The sequence below is a fragment of the Marmota flaviventris genome, chromosome 1 (genome assembly GCF_047511675.1).
Source record: "Marmota flaviventris isolate mMarFla1 chromosome 1, mMarFla1.hap1, whole genome shotgun sequence".
NCBI lineage: Eukaryota > Metazoa > Chordata > Mammalia > Rodentia > Sciuridae > Marmota > Marmota flaviventris.
In genome coordinates, this window is record NC_092498.1 from 175,678,663 (window position 1) to 175,702,725 (window position 24,063).

The 24,063-nt window shown below is 35.1% G+C and overlaps 1 pseudogene; it reads left to right on the top strand.

The window, feature by feature from the left end:
• The first annotated feature begins 15,317 nt into the window (after positions 1–15,317).
• Positions 15,318–17,286, top strand: LOC139701383 (transmembrane 9 superfamily member 3 pseudogene; annotated as a pseudogene).
• Positions 17,287–24,063: the final 6,777 nt, after the last annotated feature.

Below are 24,063 nucleotides of genomic sequence, written 5' to 3' on the forward strand. Positions count from 1 at the left end.
AAGTGTCCAGTAAAAGTTCTGAACTGCAAGCACTCCAGAGGCAGGACAACCTAATCTACACCCAAGGAAGCATTTGGGTCAACTGATAAAAATGTAGCCAGTGGCAACCAATTGTGAAGGAAGTTGATTCTGAGGCAGTTTCACAGAGGGCAGAGTGCCTGAAATGATTCCATAACTCAGCACAATTCATCCTGAAACATGCAGGGACAAGGAGAAGAGCCAGAATAACAGCAGAGCAGCCATCACTGTCAGAGAGAGTGCAGGGGAGAAAATGTGAGTTTGAGAAAGAACAAATAAAACTGCAATCAGCAAATATCTCTGAGAAGTAGGATTTTCTAAAGGAGAGAAAGCAGAGTGGAGAAGAGAAATGCTGAATATTTTTAGGCAATACCCTTAAGTCCTTTAAAAATATAGTATATGATGATTGGCACTGTGGGAAAGGAGAAAAAAATTCCAGTCTCCTGGAATTATTTTTATGAGAAAATAATGATAACTGCCATTTGTTGACACTTAACGATATGCCAGACATTGTATCAGGCCCATTATTTCATTATCTTTTTCCATCCTTGGAACAGACAACACCTGAAGACACATGTTATTATCATTTTGTACATGAAGACACTATGGTCTGGAAGCTAAGTGACTTGTCCAAATCACAACCAGCAAGAGTCAATATTTGATTCCAAATCCACCTGGCTTGTGGTCCAAACTCTCTTCTCATTGAAAACTGTGTGAACCCTATACTTCACAGGGTATATGTACATATGTAGACACATTTAAACATAGACCAGTCATATGTACATATTCTCACAGTATCATTCATACACATATCTCAGGGCATTGTGACCACTGTGCTCAGCACTGTGAGGATAAAAATTAGACCATATCTGCACTTGGCTCACTTACTACTTTGAAAATCTGAGAAGGCATAAAAATCATGAAGAAAGGGACACATGTTTAAGAGATAAATTGCAATAGGTTAGGTTAGAATATGCAAAACATTCATAACCCTTTTCAGGGACTTTCATTGTATTGCAGCCTTTTCCCTAGAGAGGGCAAATACTACATAAAATTGTAAAGTGTAGAAATCAAGAAAGGACATTGTAAATTTCTTTTACAGGAAAAAGTATCAGTATTCAGTAAAATTCTGGTATCTCAAAGGGAATTTTAAAGTTCATTGATATTATTTATCACATAAATAAGTAGCCTTTGGGGGTATTGCAGGGGAGAGATGGGAAAGCACATAGAAACTATCCAAATGATTCATGAACTGAAGGTTGAGTTCCCAGATAAAGAGCTAAAACATAAATATACATGTTTCCAATAAAGAAATGTCCAGAGATTGGTAAATACTGTTATTGTGTTTTTACCTGCAATTTGAAACTAAAAATGGAGGCTTCTACAATGTATTCAAGATGATAATGAAATCATAAACTACCACTTTGTTTGTCCACCTTATTCAGCTCTCCTTTTTAAAATCTCTTCCATGCTCAATTTTAGTTCATGAAATCTAGGATAACTTTCCCTGGTAATATAAAGAGGAAAAAACATGTGGATAAATAGTTTCTGTGCCTATAGGTGACATGAGAGCAAACCAGGATCTTCTCAGTACCTGCCAAGCTTCAGCAACTCCATAGCCTTCTTTGTATCTCATTGTTCTCTAAACTAAGGGAATTGGATTAGGGGATGTGTACAAATTTTCCAGGCCTTTTTTTTATGATTCTATGTGTTCAGCTGCTAACCAAGGCTGACTCCAGGGAGTAGCTTTCCATGGGAATGTCACCATCCATATCATGTACCTTAATTTCAGCTCTGGTTTATTTTGTTTTGGTATGAACTGCTTCACTTTTTTAACAGAAACATCAGTATCTATTTGTTTAAACTGATATTGTTATAACTGACATGATGGAATTTTGTTACTTTGAAACCTCTCATGGAAACTTCCCCCTAGGTGTGTTCTAGAAATAATGCCCTTTCCACACATTTTAAACACCTGGCAGTGTCCTCTTTTCCTCCTTTAACAGAGGGGATCAGTTTCATTGGTCCTTTTCAATGAGGTCAATGAATACCTCATTCTTTCCAATCTCTCCTTTTCTTTCCCAACTTTATTTTATATATTCTAACAAGTGACTTTGCTGAGCCTCTTACACACTATGTGACCAAACTCAGTGTGACTTGAATGTCAGAAAAGAAAGCCCTTGCATTTCCATTTTGATCATTTGAAGAGTACGCCAATCACTTTCTTATTCTAGCAAGAATAAGTCTGGTCACCACTGCCAAGTGATTATCAAATTTCTCTTGCTTTTGTAATAAGCGTTTGGGATTTCAGCTAACTGAGGAAAGGCTCCCTGAGACTCTCGCTGCAGCTGGATTCCCTGAATTATCTTCATCTGGCCCACATCTCAGTACCTCACTTGAGCTAAGGCCTGACAGCTAGATTATAATGTTGCCTTTGTGTAACATGAAAAATTGTCATATTTGTCCATCATATGTAAATTTATCAAGTCTGGCATCCACCAGATAGTTTTGAGAAAAGAATGCTTTTGGAAGTGGTCTCTTTTGAGTTTTGAAGCAGCAGAGGTTTTTTGTTAGTTTTGTTGTTTTATTTCCAAACCAGTAATTTAATCCATTCATTTAAAAAGAACTGTTGTTCAGGTCGAGAAAACTTAGTCTAGAAACTTCCTTTATAATGGTCTCCATGTTGATAAACTACACCATAAATCCTGTTTACCAAAATCCATATGATTTTGAAGAGTAATGCAGAATTTTGAGAAATAACAAATGGACTATGGCCCCATTTCCCACCTAGGACAGTAACCAGAAAACCATCTCATCTGGGTGGTTCAGTGGAATATGTCAACTGAAAGAGAGACAGGCACCTAGGGAGGAACCCCTGCCCTCACCTGCTCCCCCATCACTCTCCTCCCCTGTGGCCTTATGATAGCAAGTGCTCTTACCACTGTTCTGCTGACCTACCACCTCTGCAGACCTGCTCTTCAAAACTGATTTTACCTCTCATAGAATTACCAGCACATATTTAGAAGGACTTCATCATAGCCAATCACACTGAGGATGTTCTCCAATGTAAGGGTTATTTTTTTTTATTGGTTGTTCAAAACATTACAAAGCTCATGACATATCATCTTCCATACATTTGATTCAAGTGGGTTATGAACTCCCATTTTTTACCCCAAATACAAGTTGCAGAAGGGTTATTTTAATCACTGTATTCACTTGCCAGTGCTGCCCTAAAACAAACTACCACAAACTTCTTTGCCTAAAAGCACAGGAATTTTTTTCCTTATGGTTCTGAAAACCAGAAGTCAAAAATCAACATGGCACAGAACTGCAGTCCCTCAAGTCGCTGGTGTCTTGCCTCGCTTCTTCCACCCCTGGTGACTCCAAGCATATCTTGGCTTGTGGAGTCATCACTCCAATCTTTACCTCTATCATCAGATCACTGCCTCCACTTCTGTTTGGCTTCTGTTGGTATTTCTGCATGGAATCTCCCTCTGCCTCTATTTTATAAGGACCCTTGGGACAGTATTCAGAGTCCACCAAGGTAATCCAAGGTAATCTTTTCATTTCAAAATTTAGTCCAACTGCAAATGACCCCTTTTTCCAAATAAGGTTAAAATATAAAAATTCCATAGCTTAGGACTTGATACTTTGTGCAGCCAGTATTCAACCTACTATGGTCAGACAGAAGTTCAGGGCCATAAAAATTTAAGTCCTTAGGATCCTTAGGAAAAAAACAATTTACTATTTCCTCTGTTAAAGACTTACTACCAAGTACCTCCGTGTTCACATATATCACACTATAAACTGTCCTCTTAATATTCCTTATTAACAATGAATATTTGTCCGAAGATGGGGCATTTATCCTATGAAATCCTCTATATCAAAGTGTTCTCTGTACTGTATTTTATGTCGTACCCACATCCTACTTATTCTCTGAAACACTTTTTAATATTTTGTTTAATAAAAATATTTGCTATATTAAAAACTATATTTATTTTCAGACAGGCAGGGTATCTAACTGGCAATACTAGAGTTATCATTTTTTTCTTCATCAACTATTTCTTGAGTTCCCTACACTGTACCAAGGTCTCTGAGAGAAACTGCCTTTAATGCCCAAACCCCTTACTTTTAATTTACCAAGGTGTCCTAGGGATTCTTAGGAGAACATTCTGGTAGCCTATTTTACCAGCAAACTCCTCAGTGGAGACAGGCATATGTGTAGTGAGGTGGAGCCAAGTTTCTGAGAAATGAGGCCCACTTGATGTACCCACTTGACATCCCCAAGTTTTAAGTAACATTTGGGGCATTCAGTATATTACTAGAAAGTCCTTATAAAATTCCTTCAGGAAAGCATGAATTCAGCCAGGGTGTCAGTGAGCAAATGAAGGTAGAATGGAATGATTTACATCTCCATCCCAGAATGTATTCAGATAAGGAAGTTCCATAATCAATAGTTGACTATGGTGGGGGCTAAATTCCTAAGAAGAATAAACTAAAATCTTCTAAGTCTACAAAAAAAAATCACTATACTCTGAAGATTCAAAAATTAGCCAAAGATTTTATTTTCAGACAGGCAGGGTGTCTGACTGACAAGGTAGTTGGGCAGGGAGCCATGTGAAGGAAATCTTCCTGAAGAGAAGCCAGGAATCACACTGAGCCAGAAAAAATTAAGCTTATTATTGGAATAATAAATTGAATGTATATTTATTGTAGATTACTTGTAAATGCATTCTAAAAGACTAAAATCATTCAAAATTCCTATCACCCAGATACAATTACAATTAACATTCTGCTCTATTTCCTCTCCTTCTGTAACAGTATCTGTTTATTGTTCAGTAATTTGAAGCTGTTTTACATATACTCTTTTGCATTTCACTTTTTCACTTAACATTGCAATCAGAATACTTTTCCACTTTATTAGGTATTTTTTGCAAACATGATTTCAAGAGTGTATAATATCCTATTATGTAACTGTACTTAAGCAGTCTTCATTGTTAGACATTTGTTTCAAATTTCATGCCATATAAATCATGCTGAAGCAAATACCTTAGTACATAATTCTTTATATGGATATTGATTATTACATAGTATATGGTCCTAAATATAGAAATACTAGATAAGGAAAATTAACACTTCTAAGACTCGTGAAACATCACAAATAATTGTTATTAAATTATATGTATAAACAGCATAGTTCCTGTCATATAAAAAGTACTAAACCATATGTAATTTTTATTAATTGGTTGCAATTCAAAAACATTAGACCAATTTATATTCCCATTTCCGTATCCTTTAACTATCATTTTATCAGAAATACTTCTCTGGATCCCATTTGAAGTTTGTGATGAATCCCAAGTTCTATCCATCCATCAACACCAACTACCTACTTCTAGTTTCTGTGCTGGAGTCAGATGTGGCACTAGCTGTAGTTCAGTCCCTCTAACTGATCAATCAGAAATGTTCCAATGTTCCAACAAGCTCTCTCTAAATCTAATCCATTAGGGACATTCAGTACACAGTTAATACTTTCTAAAATGTGGTGTTAAGATAAGAAAGATTTGACACAGAAACAGACAGACAGCATATATGTCCACATCAAAATGAGGATTGTTCTGCATGGTTTGGTATTTCTACAAAAAATCTTTCTTTTACATAAACCCTGTCCAACACAAAAGTACAAAGTTAACTTTCTATTTCATAAAGCACTTAAAACACTGTTACTATAAACATTTGCTTCTCCATCCCATATTGTAAAAGACACTCTTGATTTAATACATAGACTTGTGTTGCAGTTGCCTTGCACTTGAACATAAGGATGATTTATAACAGCTTCTTACAAATGTGTTCTGCACACAATCCAAAAGGACTGACCTTTGGTCACTATTAAAATTGGGAAGAAATTAGCTTGCTAAAAGGCAATATCATATCCCTTATTCAGCTATTATGAACTTCCACTTGAAATATAACATATTTTAAACCTATGTTCCTATTCTTTCCATGTCTGGATTTGATATCATACTCCATACTATTACATCAGTGGGTCAGTGTGTTTTGTAAAATTGTAAAATTTCACCCCAGTGTTTCTTATAATAAGAAGAACTCATTTATCTTGTAAGAAAAATGATCTCTTCCTTGAAGTTTCATCATGAATTTCTCTTGTTTATCACCAAGTCAACATGGGGCCATTATCAAAGGCTTTGTGCACCACTGTTACAAGTGAACTCTACTTTACAAGATCAGTAACTGTAGACATTACATTGCATAGAATGTTCATTTCAGTTTGAAGGTCAAGGGTAGAGTTTCTGCCCCAAAGCCCATAACTTTCCACAGCACAGGCCATGTGTTCAGCATTACATTCATATTTTAGATTGTGAACAACAAAAACTCTGCAGATGAGCATTCAAGATAAATTAAACAAAGACAAATATTAACCTATGGTCTCAACACACATAGTCTGAGAACACTGTGAGGACAGGGAACACACATATTCATCATTATAATAGACACTTTAAACAGTGCATTTGGAGAGATGATTGTTGGAAAAGGAAGAAAATGGGAGAAGGAAGTTGAAGGAAGAGAAAGGAGGAAGGGATGGAGAGAAGCAGGGAAGGAAGAGAATCAGAGTCAACATCCACATGCAACAACTCACTTAGCTTTACCACTCATTTCCTACTGGTCCACCTGTCCTTAAACTCTGATGCTATTTGTTTTGATTTATAACCTTTGTCATACCTGACTTTGACCTGGGTTCCTGGCTTTATTTTCTTTTATTGCTGATTTTGGCATTTGTAATACAATCTTACCTGTTGGTGATTGTGTCTCTGATTTCTAATTACTATCCTTAGTCTGCTTTTCAAGTGGATTACTTTATTTTTTCCAGGTTCTTCTGTGTGCATCATTGATTTAACTTGGAACTCTCTAAACTGGACTTTAGCTAAATTTGCCTTTAAACAGAAACAGCCAAATCTCCTAATGCTGAATATGAACCTCACCATAAGTTCAACTAGCCCAGCTATTTCAAGAGAATCTATAGTCAGATTTCCCTAGAACTCTAAATTTTTAATTGCTCTGAAGGTTATTCCAAATGTTTTTATGAATCTTCAATAACAACCAATAGAATTCAAAAAGAAAGGATTGTTACATGCAATTTAGGAAGGATTTCCCCATCTGCCCAAAAGTAATTATCATGAAGGTTGTCTACACAGAGAACAGCTATAGGTAAATAGAGGATCTCTGACAGATGTGCTTGTGTGCTTCCCACCCTCCCCTCTCTTTCCCCGTCCCTCCCTCCCTCTCTTTCACTCACAGACACCCAAACACCAACAAAAGTATTTGAAAGCTTTTCTTAGACTTAGGTAGTCAATCTTTGATAATAGTAAAAAGAATATAACCTTATGTTTCAAATCTGAGTTCTTATGTTTACAATTATGTGTATATGTATCTATGATTCTAAAACAATATATTGTTTTTTTCATTTCTTCTTTCCTTCTTTCCTTTTGCAGTACTGGGGGTGGAACCCAGGGCTTCACAAATGCTAGGCAAGTGTTCTACTACTGAGCAACATTCCCAGCAAAAATATATTGTTGTTGTTAAATAAAACTGAGACTAGAGACTTGGGAAGCCAAAGCAGGAGGATTACAAGTTTAGGCTAGTCTCAGCAATTTAGCAAGACACTGTATCCTGTCTTAAAACAAAACAAAACAAAACAAAAAATCGGGAAAAGGACTGGGGATGTAACAGGATTCAATCCCTAGTACTGGTGGGGATTGGGAGGGTGGGTTGAAAGAAAAGAAAACACCTTGTGAAATACTCATAGTCAGAAATTTAGAGTAAATAAAAGAATGAAAATAACCTGTAATCTATTACCCTGAAATTAATGCTAAAGCAAATTTTAACAGATTTTTCTATTTTTATGTGATTCGCTGTTTTTATGTGATTCTGTGAGTCTGTCTTATGTTTTTAACTTACTTTTTAAAAAGGTGTACACACATAAAAAAAAACCATGTATGCATCTTTTATATATTTTTAATTGCCAATATCTACTATGTATTTTATGTCATCAAATAATAATAACTTACTACATTTTCTTTGCTTATTTTGTGTTGTGATAAAGAGACTATGAGCTTATTTAAATAATTGACTTTTGACTTTTTTAGAATGTTTACACCTTAGTTACTTAACTTCTTGGTATTTTTTTTCTTCAAACCCTATAAAATGCGAAAGAAAAAAATGAAGAAAGAAAAAAAAAAGAAAGACAGGAAAAACTCAGAACCTCAAAAACCTCAAAAGGCAATTGTGAGATTACTTATACAGTGCACATAATAAGCATTAAATAAGCATAGATTCTTATCTTTTATTTTTCCTAAAGTGAAGACATATTATTACCTCCTACACTCCTCCAAAAAAAAAATTATCAACAGTAAAAACAGATCATAAGTAAATATTGCATGCATTTTCAAACTGTACAGATAATCTGGATAAACAAGAAGTTGACTTTTCCTATTATTACCAGGAATTGCAAACAAATTTTAGATGGCATACTAAATTCAATCAATTTGAATTGGAAATTGTGAGATTATTTTTAGAGTACATTTAGAGAAAACAAAATTCAGATTATTTCTATAAAATGAAACTTACTTTAGAGAATATAATTAATTGTAGAAATTAATTTCAAAATTATAAGATTAGAACTATTTCAAAATTAAATTAATTTACTTACTCAAATTCTAAAATAAATTAATGTTATGCACATCCTTTCTATTGCACACATTTAATGGTATTTAAATGTGTAATTTATTCCTCCTAATGTATTTTGAATCTTTTAATTCAATTCATATTTTTTATTTTTTTTGAAAGCTATGATATAGACTATCTCAGAATATCCAAAGTTTATTTTAGGACCACAATATTACCTTCTAGAATATCATGTCTTTTAATCTTGATATTCCATGGAAATAAATTTACATTTGAAATTAATCACTTAAAGACTTTTAACTAAGTCTGTGAAGTTTTACTTATGCATATTGGAATTTGGAGAGAATGAGTAATTGAAGAAAATAAAATCTTATGTTTGAATGTTCTATATTGCACTTGATTTAAGGGATAATTATAGAAACAGAACTGTCCCTAACAAAGACTTCAGAACCACTTAGCACAGAAATGGCCATCAGACAAACTAAAGGGGAAGAGCTAGATGAAAAAAAAAAAATCCCTGGAATATACTGATATACTGAATAGCAATACTGAAAAACATTGCTATTATACTGAAAATATATGTATTTTTTTCAGTATATTGTTAATATACTTAAAAGCAATCACAAATACTGTATTCTATACCATGCCCTGGCTCTTCTTTCCATTTAATCCAATAAAAAAATGCTTAAATTTATCTTACAAAAGAGCATGCCAGGGTTGTAAGAGACGAAGTGAGGAGAGCCAAGAAGAATTCTAAACTCAAAACTCAGAGCTGACATTTCTAAAATGGGATCCAAAGTTAGAAGTAAAATTATGTTCATGAGTTGGAAGTACACAAAAGTCAAATATCCGGATGAATTAAATGGTTGAATAAAAGTGCAGAGATAAGATGACCTTGTAATTGTACCACTTTTGACTTCCACAAAGAAACATTTCATGCTCTAGCCAACTGGCACATGACCATTGTGAAAATCAACTGTAGGAAGCAAGTGAGTAAGACAAAAATATAATAAACAAGCCATGGTGATAAGAGTGAAAAGCAAAAAACATGTGTGGACAAAAGAGAATTCGTCTGTCCATAGACTAGCAGGATGCCTTCTATTTTAGGTCCATTTGCACACTTCTGATAAAGAACATTTTGGCCAAAGTGTCTTCTGTCTGTCCTTTAAAATGCTTTTATACCTGCCTACTCTTCCTCTCTGTAATTTAATTGAATTAAAAATGAAATATTTGAGCATCAGATGTCTATCTGTTTATCCATCTATCTGATATTGGTCTAAGGAGACAAAGAATACATATCTCAACAAGAAACTGTGTTCCTTCCAGGAAGTTGAAAAAGAGTGTGGGAAATGAACAAGTAATACAAGTGGATGTCACAAGGTGAGGAGTGAGATTCTTTACAAGGGCAGCAGAAGGAGAGATTACATTCAGTTGAAGAGATTTAGAAAAGGCTTTAAAGCAGGTGACATTTCAGAAACAACCTGAAAACATGTAAGATTTTTGTCAGGTGGAGCAAGGGAAGGGTTATTTTCTAGATAGCATACAACCTATGAATCTAGTTGAATAAAAGAGATAGGAGCTGGGTGTCAGAAAGGAGTCACCCATATGTGGCCAGGGGTTCACAAGCAGGAGCTAAGAAACTGCCTCAACATCTCTAGTGTCAATTTTATTCATTCCAAATAGAGATTTTGATGCACTTTCTAATGCTTTTTAATTGTTCCCAACAGCCCTCACATTTGGAAAACTGGAAATCAATCTTATGAAATAATGTTTTATTATATCTAATAATAACTAGGATCTTTCTTAGGATCACAGAAATTGAAATACTTTTTCTTTGTGGGCAACTTTTGGCTATCATTGGTTTAATAAACTTTCTAGAGCTATATGCCTCTTTTACAAAGTATCTTTGTGCAGTTCTTTTAAAAATTATTTATGCCCATCGAGCAAGACATGAAGCCTTTTCTAAATCTCTTCAACTGCATGTAATTTCATGAAGACTTGAAAATTTTTTGTCAGAGTTTAATCTTACATTTCCTTAGGTTATATCCTAAATGAAATATACAACACATGTGTGTATCCATGTGCTTATATTGACAGGTGCTGTGTTTTTCCAAGTCTTAAAGTCATGCATTGTGCTAGATTATTGAAATATTTAGATAAACATTCTAATTCATTTCCCAACTGAGAATATTTTAAGTCAATTAGAAAGTAAATTACATTTACCAGTTATAGCTTCATAGGAGATTTTGGAAGTTCTGTGGTTATAATTTTCTGAAGTATCTAGAGTGCCTTTCTGATTCTAAGAGACAACAGTCTTCTGTCCCTCCTGATATGAATTAGATAATTCTATTGCTCTGTAGATGTTCTGAAGGCTAAAGACTCCAAATAGCAATGATAAATTTATTGAGAGAATAGAAATCCCATTTTAGCCTTCTTGTCTCTGCCCTTTGGGTGAACAACAGACCAAAGAAATAAGAAGACATGTATTTATTCACAAAGGATACCCTCACTTAGGAAATAATATGTATTCTTGAAATCATCTTTAGTTAATTGAAGAGATTATTTATTGAGAAATAATTTATTGAAACCTGGGATTAAATACATAATTGATTCAACATCTCCAGAATTACTAGCCATCCGTGTTGTAAATGCTACATATCTAGGAAGCATAACTCACACAATCCTGTTTCAGAATGTGGGCAAATCCTTGGAAGCATCTCTTTCCTTCTTAATCCCAAAATGTTACTCTGGCTGGCAGTTTTTTCACCTGTACCCTCTCTTCTGATTTTCTCCTTGGCATACAGTTGAGTGCTTTCTCTGCTCTCCTGTATTGCCCAAGGCTATTTTGAGCTTTGTGTTCACATTACTTTGAAATACTTGTTGACCTGTTGTTTACAAGATATTGTTAGGGAATAGAGGGGAAACTTTATATTTTCTTCCTCTTCCCTGTCTTCATTGACACCAGATTTGAACTTTGTATATGTTGTCTCCCAAACTTAGAAGTTAAACTGGAAGATCTGAATCAAAGAGCAGAATCTCACTCTGGGAATAAATTTTCCTTGATGCTTTTAATTTGCTGATTAATTTGGTGAATCACATGGACCCCTTCATAAGAGATGCTACAAGGTTTTGTTGCTGTTTCTTTAAAATGAATTAATAGTTTGATGTAAAATTTCAAACTATAACCCCTGTAGCATGAATCTAGAATTGTTAATAATATGTCAGAAAATAACATTCTGAGTTATTCCTTAACATAATAAAGAAAATACAGCTAATGTCCTGAAAAAAAAAGAGATTTGAGAAAGCAGTTTGTCATTTTTAGTAATATGGATTTACTAAAATCAACAATTGACTGAAATAATGATATTGAAACAGCAAATAAAATAGCCCTTTTCTCTTCCTTTTCCTAAAAATGATCAAATGGTCCTGGAACATTTAGAAAAATAAGTAAATGTTTTTGTGATATCAGAATACTTTTTATTTCATTCAGTTTTCTCTCTCTAAATGAAATCACTTTACTAAAATTAAAAAAAAAAAAAACACAAAATGCCACCTCATGATGGCCATTATGAATTTTTTACACCAAAATTAAATGGACAATTGTAGAGGTTTATCCCCCTGGACTTCTTAGTCACTTTTGACATTGACTCCTTCTTCTTGAATAATCTTAAAATTATTTTCTCTATCATCTCCCAAGATTCTGATAATTTTCCTTAATTCCTACTAGTAATGATGTTCTCTGTTAGTATCCTTCAGTTTTTATCTTCTCCTCCTCCCTGTAAATATGGGATTTTCTTCAATTTTTCTCTTATGATCCCAGTTAACTTTGTCCTGGAACATTTTAGTCAATCCTATAACTTCAACTACTGTCTGTTCAGCATTGAGTTTCAAATCGATGTTTGCCTATCAGATCTCTCTCTTGAGCTATAGTCAATATGTCCATATACTTTATACATCATCTATCTCTGAATCATTAGATTCCCAGGTACACTCAGAATTTTTCCTATCTTATTTCTGGACCTAACCCTTCAGCACACTGTAATATGGTCACCTTCTACCCAAAAAGCTGAGTCAGAACCTGGGCAGTCAAGTTGAATATTTCTATCTTTTCCAACCACATTCAAACTTTGACCCAGTCCTATTGATCCAACCTCTTTAAGTATCTCCCATACCAATCCTGTTCTCTCCACTCTTACCACTACTACTGCAATTCAGGCATTCATCATTTTTATGTGAAGTACACAATAACTTCCTAACATATCCCCTAAGTTCATTCTGAAATTATCTATCCACATTCCACACTGAACCTAAATCTTATATTTTCTATGCAGTGACTGCAAAGAAATCATATAACAATTTCATCCAAGTGTTGGGGGAGGAGTAGGGTAATATGAGGGTGACATCTTTAATTAAATAAATCATAATCACCATAGAGTAACTGGGAAGATGTTATTGATGAGATTATAATTGTTTTATAATGTTTATTTAGAATTGTCAAAATCTTTTAAAGGAGGCCATATTCTTTTTGTGAATGTTGAATGAGAGTATGTGGTGTAAAGAAAGAAAGAGGAAAGGAAAAGAAAAGCTAAGAAACAATTCTGAATAAAATCCAGTGGGTCCACATTATCCTTAGAATAAAGAGTCATTATGGCCCTGATTTGTCTGCCACAGCTTCTCATCAATGGTTACATAAATAGTATATAGAACTAAAAGTGAAAAACTGCTATTTGAAGCCTTAATGACTTTTCACATGCTTTGCACATACTTGAAATACCCCAATTATACACCCCCATGAAGACTCTGCAAACACACAGCACACACACACACACACACACACACACACACTCACACACACAAAAAACACCCTCTGGTTCCTATTTTCTTTTCCTTCAAACAAACAAACAAAAAAGCTCTTATAGTTGCCTTACAAAATCTTCTTTGACAATAAAGAAAATTTTGCAGTTAAATAACATGCCTCTAGTCTTTGTTTGCAATTTTATATGTTGTGTGAATACCTCTATTATATTACTTATAACAGTGTAAAGAAACACATGGTTTCTGCATCTCTATTTCTAATGTACAATGAACTTCTGAGGATAAAAATCAAGTTTTTATCTTAGTAACCCCAACATCAAGCGTGGCATGTGAATAAATGTTTTCTAAAAACTTGAGGACGATTAAAAATAGTTTAGTAAATAAGAGGCCAAAACAAATTCCTTAATGCAGTTTTAAAAAATGTTAACACTTCCCTCATATTCACAAATTACTGACCCCTTTTGCAGGATTATGTAATGGGGGTACTAAAGTTTAAGGTACTACAATGAAAGTCATTAAAGGCCAAAGAAGACCAAAGAAGACATAAAATTCCATATATTTTTTTTTTTTATTCTGTAAAAGTAGCTAGTTAAATAAATTAGGCTGAGTTCATTTGGTGATTTTTTTCTTTAATTGAATTTAAAACTCAAATTTATAAGCCTATTAAGAAAAGAAGAAAAATTTCTTCTTGTAGACAGTATGTAAAAAATTTTGTGAACATAAAATAGCCTGCATAAATTATATTGCAAATTGTTTAAAAAATAGCCCTATAAGAAAGATAACTTGCTATATTAGCTAAGATTATCTTTTATTATTTTATTATGTGTATTAATTATTATGTACCAACTGGTTAGACAGGTAAGCTTAAATTTGTTCCTGTTGAATATACAATTAAAAGATACCAAGAACTTTGAAGAATTACAATAATGATATATTGATGACCACTCTGAAAATCTGCTTAAAAAATGTCTGTTTGTCTGCTTTCCTTATCTATCTTCTGTTATGCTAAAGAACTGCACGGGGAACTGAAGAAATGAAAACAGCTTTTATTTAATGCTCACATGCTTTGCACATACTGAAAACCATCCAGTCTGAAAACCAGTCTTTGCACACATAGTAATTGTGTGAGAGGTGGTCTCTCTCTTGTCACACAATTACTGTATACACAGTATGAAACTAGAATCCAAAGTAAGATGACAGCTTGCAGTCACCTACACAATCAAGGAAAGAGTCCCCTTCAGGTCTTGTGATAGATGCTTCCTATGCTATATCAGCACCTGGGCACTGTGGGGTACTAGGACCCAACAGGCTGTCAATCAGGGCACATAGCCCAGTCTTTAGTCTTTTGTCAACTCTCCCTCTATAGCATTCTTGAACTTACTTCCTTGACTCTCTTAACCTCTAGCTATCCACTCAACTCGTTAGTTCTTCATTTACTTTTTATTTCACCTATTTGAAAGAAATTTATTTATATATTCTTTAAAAATTTATATAGTATACTCACCTTTGGCGAGATCTGTGCATGGTGAGTGGGGCATTAAAGATGAGAACAAGTGATGTCCTTGTCCTTGTGAATTTTTTATCTTTTGTGGGTGGGATAAGCATTTTTCAAAGACTCGCTTAAATCTGTATGATGCTGACTTGGCTGAGTTAAAGGAAGAGGCTGGCAGGGGGCGGGGGCAGGCGGCTCTGGAGCTGTGACCACTGCGGAGGCCACAGAGGCAGCTGCTGGGCCCTGGTCCAAGAGTCAGCCTGCTCCCTGTGGATTCGAATCGGCCTTGGCACAAATGGCGGCAGAGCAGTTGATGGGCCGGTCCAGCGTGAGCGCCCAGGACGAGGCCAAGGCAGGTCGTTCCTGGCCTGTCAGCGGCCTCAGCAATGTCGCTGCTGCTGCTGCACAGGGCCCAGGCAGATGAGCAGGAACACAGATTCTCAGCAAAGGCTCCATCCTGGTGGTCTGTACCTTGGGCCACTTCTGAACCTAAAGTCTCGAATTTCCCAGTCGAAGGCCTGGCCCTGGAATAATCTCTTGCATTTGGTCTAAAGTTGATCAGTGGTTTAATTGCATTTTCACATCCAAGCATGGATGTTAACGACTCTAGGAGTGGCTTTCACTTAGGACGGATGGTTTTCAGAATGGTGGACTGGAGCAAGGCAGGAAAGTCAGTTTCAAGATAAAGAAGAAGTTGTTTTATGGATGAATACTGTTGGGCCCTTCCAAAATCACCACAAAACATAAAAGTACTTTTCACTTCTAATCTGTGTGGGGTCAAAAAAAAGTAACAGTCATTAGCATAAAACACTGAGAGAAGCACTTCAAGGAGTTGAATTGGAATTTAATGGTCTGGATATTAAATTTAAAGATGATGTGATGCCAACCACTTACTGTGAAATTGATTTTGATAAAGAAAAGAGAGATGCCTTTGTTTATGCTACAAAACTCACTACCGGTACCAGATGTACATAGAAGATTTACCAATGTGGGGTATTGTTGGTGAAGCAGACAAAAATGGAGAAGATTGTTAAATTTGGACCTACAAAAAGCTTGAAATAGTTTTGGAAGTCAAATTGATGAAGGAAAGGTGAAACTGGTTCCCAATAACAAAATACAGATGTCATATTTGGTAAAATGGAAAAAGTCAGATGTAAAATTTGAAGATCGATTTCACTAATATCTTGATCCGCGCTTTTTTCAACAGAGGATTCACTGGTTTTGAATTCCAACTCCTTCAAGGTGGTGATCTTCTTGGTAGGCTTAGTTTCAATGATTTTAATGAGAACTTAAGGAAAGAGTATGCCCCGTACAGTAAAGAAGAAGAAATGGAGGACATGGATAGAGACTTAGGAGATGAATATGGATGGAAGCAGATGCATGTAGTTGTATTTAGACCATCAAGTCACCAGCCAATATTTTTCTCTCTCATTCTTTCTGGATGTCAGATAATTGCTGTCTCTCATTGGTATTATTGTTGGAATGATACAAGATTTATATATTTTTCTATGCTACTACATCTCCAGGGTATGGTTATTTTGGAGGAAGTCTCTATGCTAGACAAGGAGAAAAAAGATGGATAAAACAGATGTTCACTGGGGCATTCCTTATCCCAGCTGCAGTGTGTTGCAGGCCTTCTTCATTAATTTTATAGCCACTTCTTACCATGCTTCAAGAGCCATTCCTTTGGGAACAATGGTGGCTGCTTTTGCATCTGTTTTTTGGTTATTCTTCTTCTAAATCTTATTGTTATAATACTTGGCTGAAATTTGTCAGGTCAACACAAATTCCTTTGTCTGTCAGTGCTATACCTCGTCCTATGCCAGAGAAAAAAATATTTTATGGAGCCTGCAGTTATTGTTTGCCTGGGAGGAATTTTACCTTTTGGCTCTATCTTTATTGAAATGTATTTCATCTTCACATCTTTCTGGGCATATGAGGTCTATTATGTCTATGGCTTCATGGTGCTGGTGCTGGTCAACCTTTGTGTTGTGACCATCTGGGTTGCATTGTGTGCACATACTTCTTACTAAATGCAGAGGATTATATGTGGTAATGGACAAGTTTTCTCTCTGCTGAATCAACTTCAATCTATGTTTACATGTATTCCTTTTATGAAGATGTATTGCTTATTTCAAACATCATTTTACTTTGGATATATGATGTTATTTAGCATAGCCTTGGGATAATGTGTGGAGCAGTTGTTTACATGGGAACAAGGACCTTTGTCCAAGAAAATATATACTAATGTGAAAATTGACTAGAGACACAAGAAAACTTGGAACTTTGGATCAATTTCTCTTTTGTAGGGGTGGAACTTGCACAGCAAAAAAGCACAAGAAGAGATTTGGGCTTTGGGCTGGGGATATGGCTCAAGAGGTAACATGCTCCTCTGGTATGTGCAGGGCACTGGGTTCGATCCTCAGCACCACATAAAAATGAAATAAAGATGTTCTGTACACCGATATCTAAAAAATAAATATTAAAATCTCTCTCTCTCTCTGAAAAAAAAAAAGAGATTTGGGCTTAATACTGGGTACTGTGTGGGTCTCTATCACCATCTATTTCCGGGGATCCTAGGTTTCTACTGACTGCTTTCTCCACCTGTTCACAGCAAATAGTTGGATTTTATGCAGTAGGCATTACTACAGTACATGGCTAACCTTCCCCAAAACCAGCTGACTAAAGATGAAACAAATAAGCTCAGTAAAGAGGACAGATAACTTATTTAACTCATTTGTTCCAATAAAATAAATAGAAGGAAACTTGGATGCTAATATTACATGAGTAGAAATCTTCCTGGCACTTAGTGTTTCTACATTGTTGAAAAATGACCTTCCAGAAAGATTACTTTTCTCCTCTTATTTTTACTGTCATCGTCGACCTATCGTGAGATATTTTCATATATTGAATCTGGGTTCTTTTTGACCTGTTATAGGTTTTCTCCCCTCCAATTCAACTGCATCCTTTTTTAAAGAGAGAATTAAAAAATATTAACTTCTGCATGTAATATATCTGCTGTCATCTTAATGGAACCAACTTCCCATTTATTCATCTTAAAATTGTCCAGTTACATCTTAATTCTAAGAATAGAAGATACAGTCTGAAGATAGAGGTGTACTCTCTACAATGTAATCTACTCTACAGTTAGAAAGTCAAGTTGTAAATGGAGAAGATAATTTGTTTTTATTAAAAATTTTGAGATAAACTACATTTTAACTGAATGTCTAAAGGATTACCTTCCCCTCACCCAGGTTAATTTTATACCTTTTTGAGTTTGAATGAAGGCTTTACATAAGATATTAAAAGCAAAGGGGGATGGGTAATAAATGTATATAACATTAAGTAATATAATGTAGGTATAGATTCCCAGATGCATCTGGATGTACAGATAGACTATGGAGTATTTTTTTTTCTGATGATGATTGGTGTAGACATGTGTGAATTTGGGTGGCTTTTTACATCTTGCCTACCATTGCATGAAACATTGGGGTTTCTTCAAAATGTGTGTGTCATACTTCTTTTGGAAGTGGGTTTGTTTTCTTCTGTTTCTTGTGTGAGACTCCTACAGGAGCTAAATTTGTAATTAGAAACATTTAATTTTGTTGATCCTCTCTGGGACACATAAGTAACATCTAAAGCATTACTGCTTTAGAATATTCAAATAAAATTTCCTGCCATATATATAAACTTTCCAAGAGTCATAGGAAAAAATATACAGGATGATGAAAGTGTCTGATGAAGTGAAAGAGAATTTTCTTTCTTGTTTTTTATATTCTCTATTAATTCTTCTTTGTTCTATTTATTTCTCTTCTCAGAAATTGTCCATCAGTTGCCCATTGACTAAATTTTTGTTTTTCAGACATCTTCATACCATTGGGAACTATTATATTAGAATATTCTACAGAGACATTGCTCTGATGTATCCAAATATTTTTAAATACATGTATATAATTTTTAATTATGTATTTATTTTCAACTTGTGTAATTTTTTGGAATAATTAAGCTTACTGCCTACTTTGTAAACATAGGAAAGAGAAAATTTGGTTATCAAATGACCTTTAAAGGAACTTTGGGGCCTATTCCAATTGATGAAGCTCTATTTAAATTGTATCAAGTTTATGAGAAAATGAAAATTCTCCTTTTTGTGAGAATTTGTGACTAGAACTAGATTGGAGAGAAAAGTAAGAATAGTGTTTAAAGTCCCATGATTTTCCTGAGGATTAATAACAAAGTTGTCTTATGTGAGATACTAAATTACAATGTGCTAAAAGTCCCAGCAGCCTCTTAAACTATGATAGTTCTATGCCAAGATAAGATTCAGTCAAAACCAGATGTCATTTAAAGCACTGTAAAACCAGTGTCCACTTATGACACTTGAGGCCGACTGATTTTGCATATGGAGTAAACTTTGTATAAATATTAATTTGACACTGTCAGCTCCACATATTCAGAGTTAGTGTTATATAAATTGTCAACCCACAGTCAGGTTGCAGAGGGGGTGGATATACTCTGGGGAACCCATCTTATCATTCTCCCCCACATATTTTTTAAGGAAGGGAACTGACAGAATCAAGGGCACAATAAGGAGAACTGCAGATATTATGGGTCCTCTTTGAGGATTGTGCTGTTTGAGGACAATTGCACACCTGTCTTTATGATTCCCCTTTTCTTAGTACAAATTTCCCTTTTCCTAGCACCAGAGAATGGGTTTACCAGTCAGGACAAAAATTAGTAAGAAATTTTAGTTCAGAACACAAAGCCTTTACCTTAGGAATTAAGGATATGGTATTATTTCCAGGAAACAGGCTTTTCTAGACTTTTTTGAAATTTTAAGAGCTGTGAATTCCACCCCATGGGGGAGCAGGAAACACAAAGAACAGAGATTTCCTTAGCCAAAAAGAACTGAGGTAAGTCATTTACTCTCATAAGTCACAAGTTCATGCAGCTCTTGCTATGCTTGCCTCTGCCTCACCTATCTGACCTATTTGACATGGTGCCAGATTCAATCTTTCAGATTAAGCCACTTGTTTAGTCCCTTCTTAGGATTATGATTTAGGCTGACTGCAGGAATTGAGGTGCCTCTGGCTAGTTTGTTGCTCCCTCAATGGCTCATGCTGATTCTCACCCACCTGAGACTTTCAAAGTCATGGGCAAAAATAGCTAGTTCTTGTTGAAAATTATAAACACGTTCATGGTCAGTGCCTACTGCAGAGCCTCACCCTGAGCATGCAGCTCTATTTTATGCTAAGTTGGATTAGCTCAACACTTTTCTTGAGAAAGCTCCAAATACCCACTTTCTGCCTCATCTGCTTTCACCAACGTTTATCAGCAGCATCTTATTATACAGCATCCATTTTACGGTCCCCCCCCCCCCCTTCTTCTGGTGAAGGTTTTCTACCTCAACCTCATGGAGTAGCTATTTAGGTTTCCAAAAAGTATTAATTAACCACATACTTCCTTCATAACAAAGTTATGTTGCAACAGCATCATTTCTTTGGCAAAACAGTTTTGAGTCTGTTAAATCAATTTCTACTTATTGGTTAATATTAATGGTGGTTCAAAGATGACAGTGATAAAAATATGGTATATTTAACAGGTAGAGCTTACTAAGCCATATACAAAATTGGAAAGTACACTAGACTGTCCAGTTTGAAGTGCTTCTTTCCTGTATGAGTAGCTATTTGTAAAGCTGATTTACAGTGTGGCAAGGAAGAAAATAGGATGGTATATATCCCTAGAGATGCTTCAAGAATTGCAAAGAAGGCATTGTTCTCAAGCAGCATGTACCATAAATTCTTATGGTATAGCAGAGGAATAAGTGAACCATTTCTTTATACTCTTTCCATCCTGCCAGAATTCTAAAATTAAAATAGGAGAGAGTGAACAGGAGCCACTACTCTGAAATCAGAGTGGACAGCACCAAACTGCAGATCTGTGACTGGTTCTAACTCAACATGAGCATGTGTGACCTTGGACAAGGATGGACTACAGTATTCTCCCCTGCTTTCTGTTGTTTATTTTTTGACAGACACCAAATATATTCTCTGCTATTGTGAAGATAACATGAAATAATAGTCTTCATATGTCACAAAATTGTGTAATATTTCATATACCAAAAACTTGTATATATGAAAGATTATATAATTTGACATGTAATAAATAATGAATACAGATAAATGAAATATATTGGTTGCATATTTCTAGCTACTGATTATGCAATAAGGCAGATTTATTACAATAATTCCATTGGTTCTTACTTTACCATTCTACATGGGTTTCCTTTCACTTTCTTTACTTGTATCTTAATATACTGATTTCAATGGCTAAGTCTACTGACAAATAGGCAAAATTTTTTAGATGAATAGAATATTTTTATGCATTCATAGAATAAATCAAGAATTTGTGCCTTCCTGTTTTCTTAATCTTTTTGGATTACAAATGCCAAGTCACAGATACCTTGTCTAGGATTTTCAGTGGGTCCTCAAACATAGCTTATTAACTAGACATTATCTAGCTAATTGTTGGCTAACTAACAAGGGAGTGAAGAGTAGTTTCAGCATTATGAAGGCTCTCAGATTTCTATTCTATTCATCTTTAAATTACAAGATTCTCCTAGCTTTTTAAAGTTTACTTCATGTGATATTCTGAAAACTAAGTTTTTGTAAGAGAAAGAAATTAAGAAGAATTATATTTGATACAGAATCTACAAGTCATAGCAAATTAACATATTTAAGGAAACCAAGTGAGATATTTGAAATGTTATTTGAATTATTATAATTTACTTCTTTATTAAAAAGCAATTATATGATTGCTGAGAGCCATAGCCAAGTAGGAATGACGCATGGCAATTTCTTTGTCAGCCTAGGCTATGGCTCTCAGCATATGATTCAGATTCAAAGTATGGTTTCTCAAAGAAATATGAAACCTGAATTGGAAAGTGACAAGACCCATCACAGAGCTATTTTGTAAACTAGTAATGCAACCCCTGGTCAGTTTACTAAAGATCCCAAGTGGCAGATTAATTATTTAGCAGTGGAATAAATTGAAAAGTTGGCCCCATCTACTTCAATACAAATTGAAACAGCCGACTCTGTAAAACTCTCAGCAATAATCACAGAAAAATGCAAGTGCATTTGAAATCAGATTTTGCATTTGGTCTAACATTATTGTCTCCCATTTTTTTTCCCACTGAAAAACCCTCAAATCCATTCGCCCTCCCCAGCTCATCCATTTTCCAGCCTCCAGTCCCACTCTTGACACTAACCAATATCTCCCTAATGCAGTATTTCTTGCCTGCATCTTCCCTCCTTCCCTGCTTCTTCCTTCCTTCCTACATATAATGTACACAGTGCACTGAGGGGTAGGTGAGAGAGCACAGGACCATATATTTCCAAGAGATAAGTTACCATCTAATGGTGAGTGTGGGGGACAGTGAGAATGACATGAAAAAAAGAATTAGGAATAAATGCAACAACAATAGGCACAATTGAGGTACAAACTCCTGTGAAGACGCAGATAAAGGGATAATTAATTTCTGTCATTCTCAAGCAGGGATAGGTGACAAATATCTTCACTCTGCTTATTCCCTTCCCATCACTTCTAATGGGGACAATTTGGAATCTGGTTTGTCAGGTTCTGCTATCAAAATATGAAATTGGAATATAAAATTTATTCTGATGTGAACCACAGAAGATGCTGGATTTCACTTAATACAATGAAGGAACAGTTTAGCGATGAGGTCTCTGTAAGGAACAACAATCCTTAGTCCCTGTAGACCTCATCCCCCAATGATGATTGTTTTCTGCCACTCTCTCCTTTATCCCTCTCTGCCCATTTCCAAACTCTTCTTGGGATTTAGAAATAAGTGGGAGGAAGAAAGAAGCATAATCATTAGAGACATTCTTATTCAGCTGTGTTAATTCTCCTTAGGCTGCAACTTTGCATATGAGCTCTTACCCCACAAAATGTATTATTGAATGCATGGTCTATTTAATTAGTTTTAAGTCATCCTCCTTCCTGGCTTTTCTGAAATAACAAACACAAAATATCTCAGGATAATGCACACATTCAAACCAGAAGAATTTAAATAGGGTTCAATGGGATGCTGTATAGCAGGTGCCTTTTATACCCTTTTTTTTCCCTCTAGTGTATCTGGAAAATCAAAATACATTTGGTGGGAAGGGAGTATGGAAAAATACTCACTGGTATAAAGAGAGAATAAAGTATGTTGTAATGTCATAGAAAAATAATTTAGCAAATTCATAGTAGGTTAGTGTAAAGTCAAACATTCTTTTTTCCCTCAAAACTAAATCTCTTAGTAATATCACTGGACTAAACATTCTAAAAATGGGGGAAGCTCTCAAGTGAGAGTGTATCAGCTCTGCAAGTGACTGTCACTTTCCCATTCCTCTACCTCAATCCAGTTCACACTTTTATGATTGGCTTCTTTTTTGACCCAAGTTTGTTAATCATGTCCATCTGTAGGCAAATTGCTCTTCCAAATTAGCAACACTGAGCTCTCAAGCTGCTCACATTTTTTTTTCCTTCCCTTGATAAAATCTTTGGAGCATGCATTTTCTTGACACTTATTTCTGAAATAATCCCCAATTATGGATATTTTAAAGGGTTCAAGGGGCTCACAAAATAACTCTGGTTTTGCATATAGTGTATTGCTTTTCATCTGATCCAAAATTGCCTAGAGAAGAGAATTTCCTTAGAGAAACAGGCACATTGCCTTCAATATTCCTCTACTTTCTAGAGACTGGTGGTGAGATCTAAGTAGTAACTGGTCAGGGATTAGGGTTTCCTCTATTCCACCAGGCCAACACACTTCCAGAACAACAGCTTCCAAGGGTGTAACCAACTCCTTGTCTCCTTTCTGGATCTTCCTGATCTATCCAAGGGCTTTATTGTCAGAAATTCTCCATTATATTCTCTTTCCTGGGTACTCTATGACAACACACAAACACTTGAAAGAATTTTACTATAGGAAACTGTTTTTAATTTAGTGTTTTTGTTTTCTTTCACCTTTCAAAGAT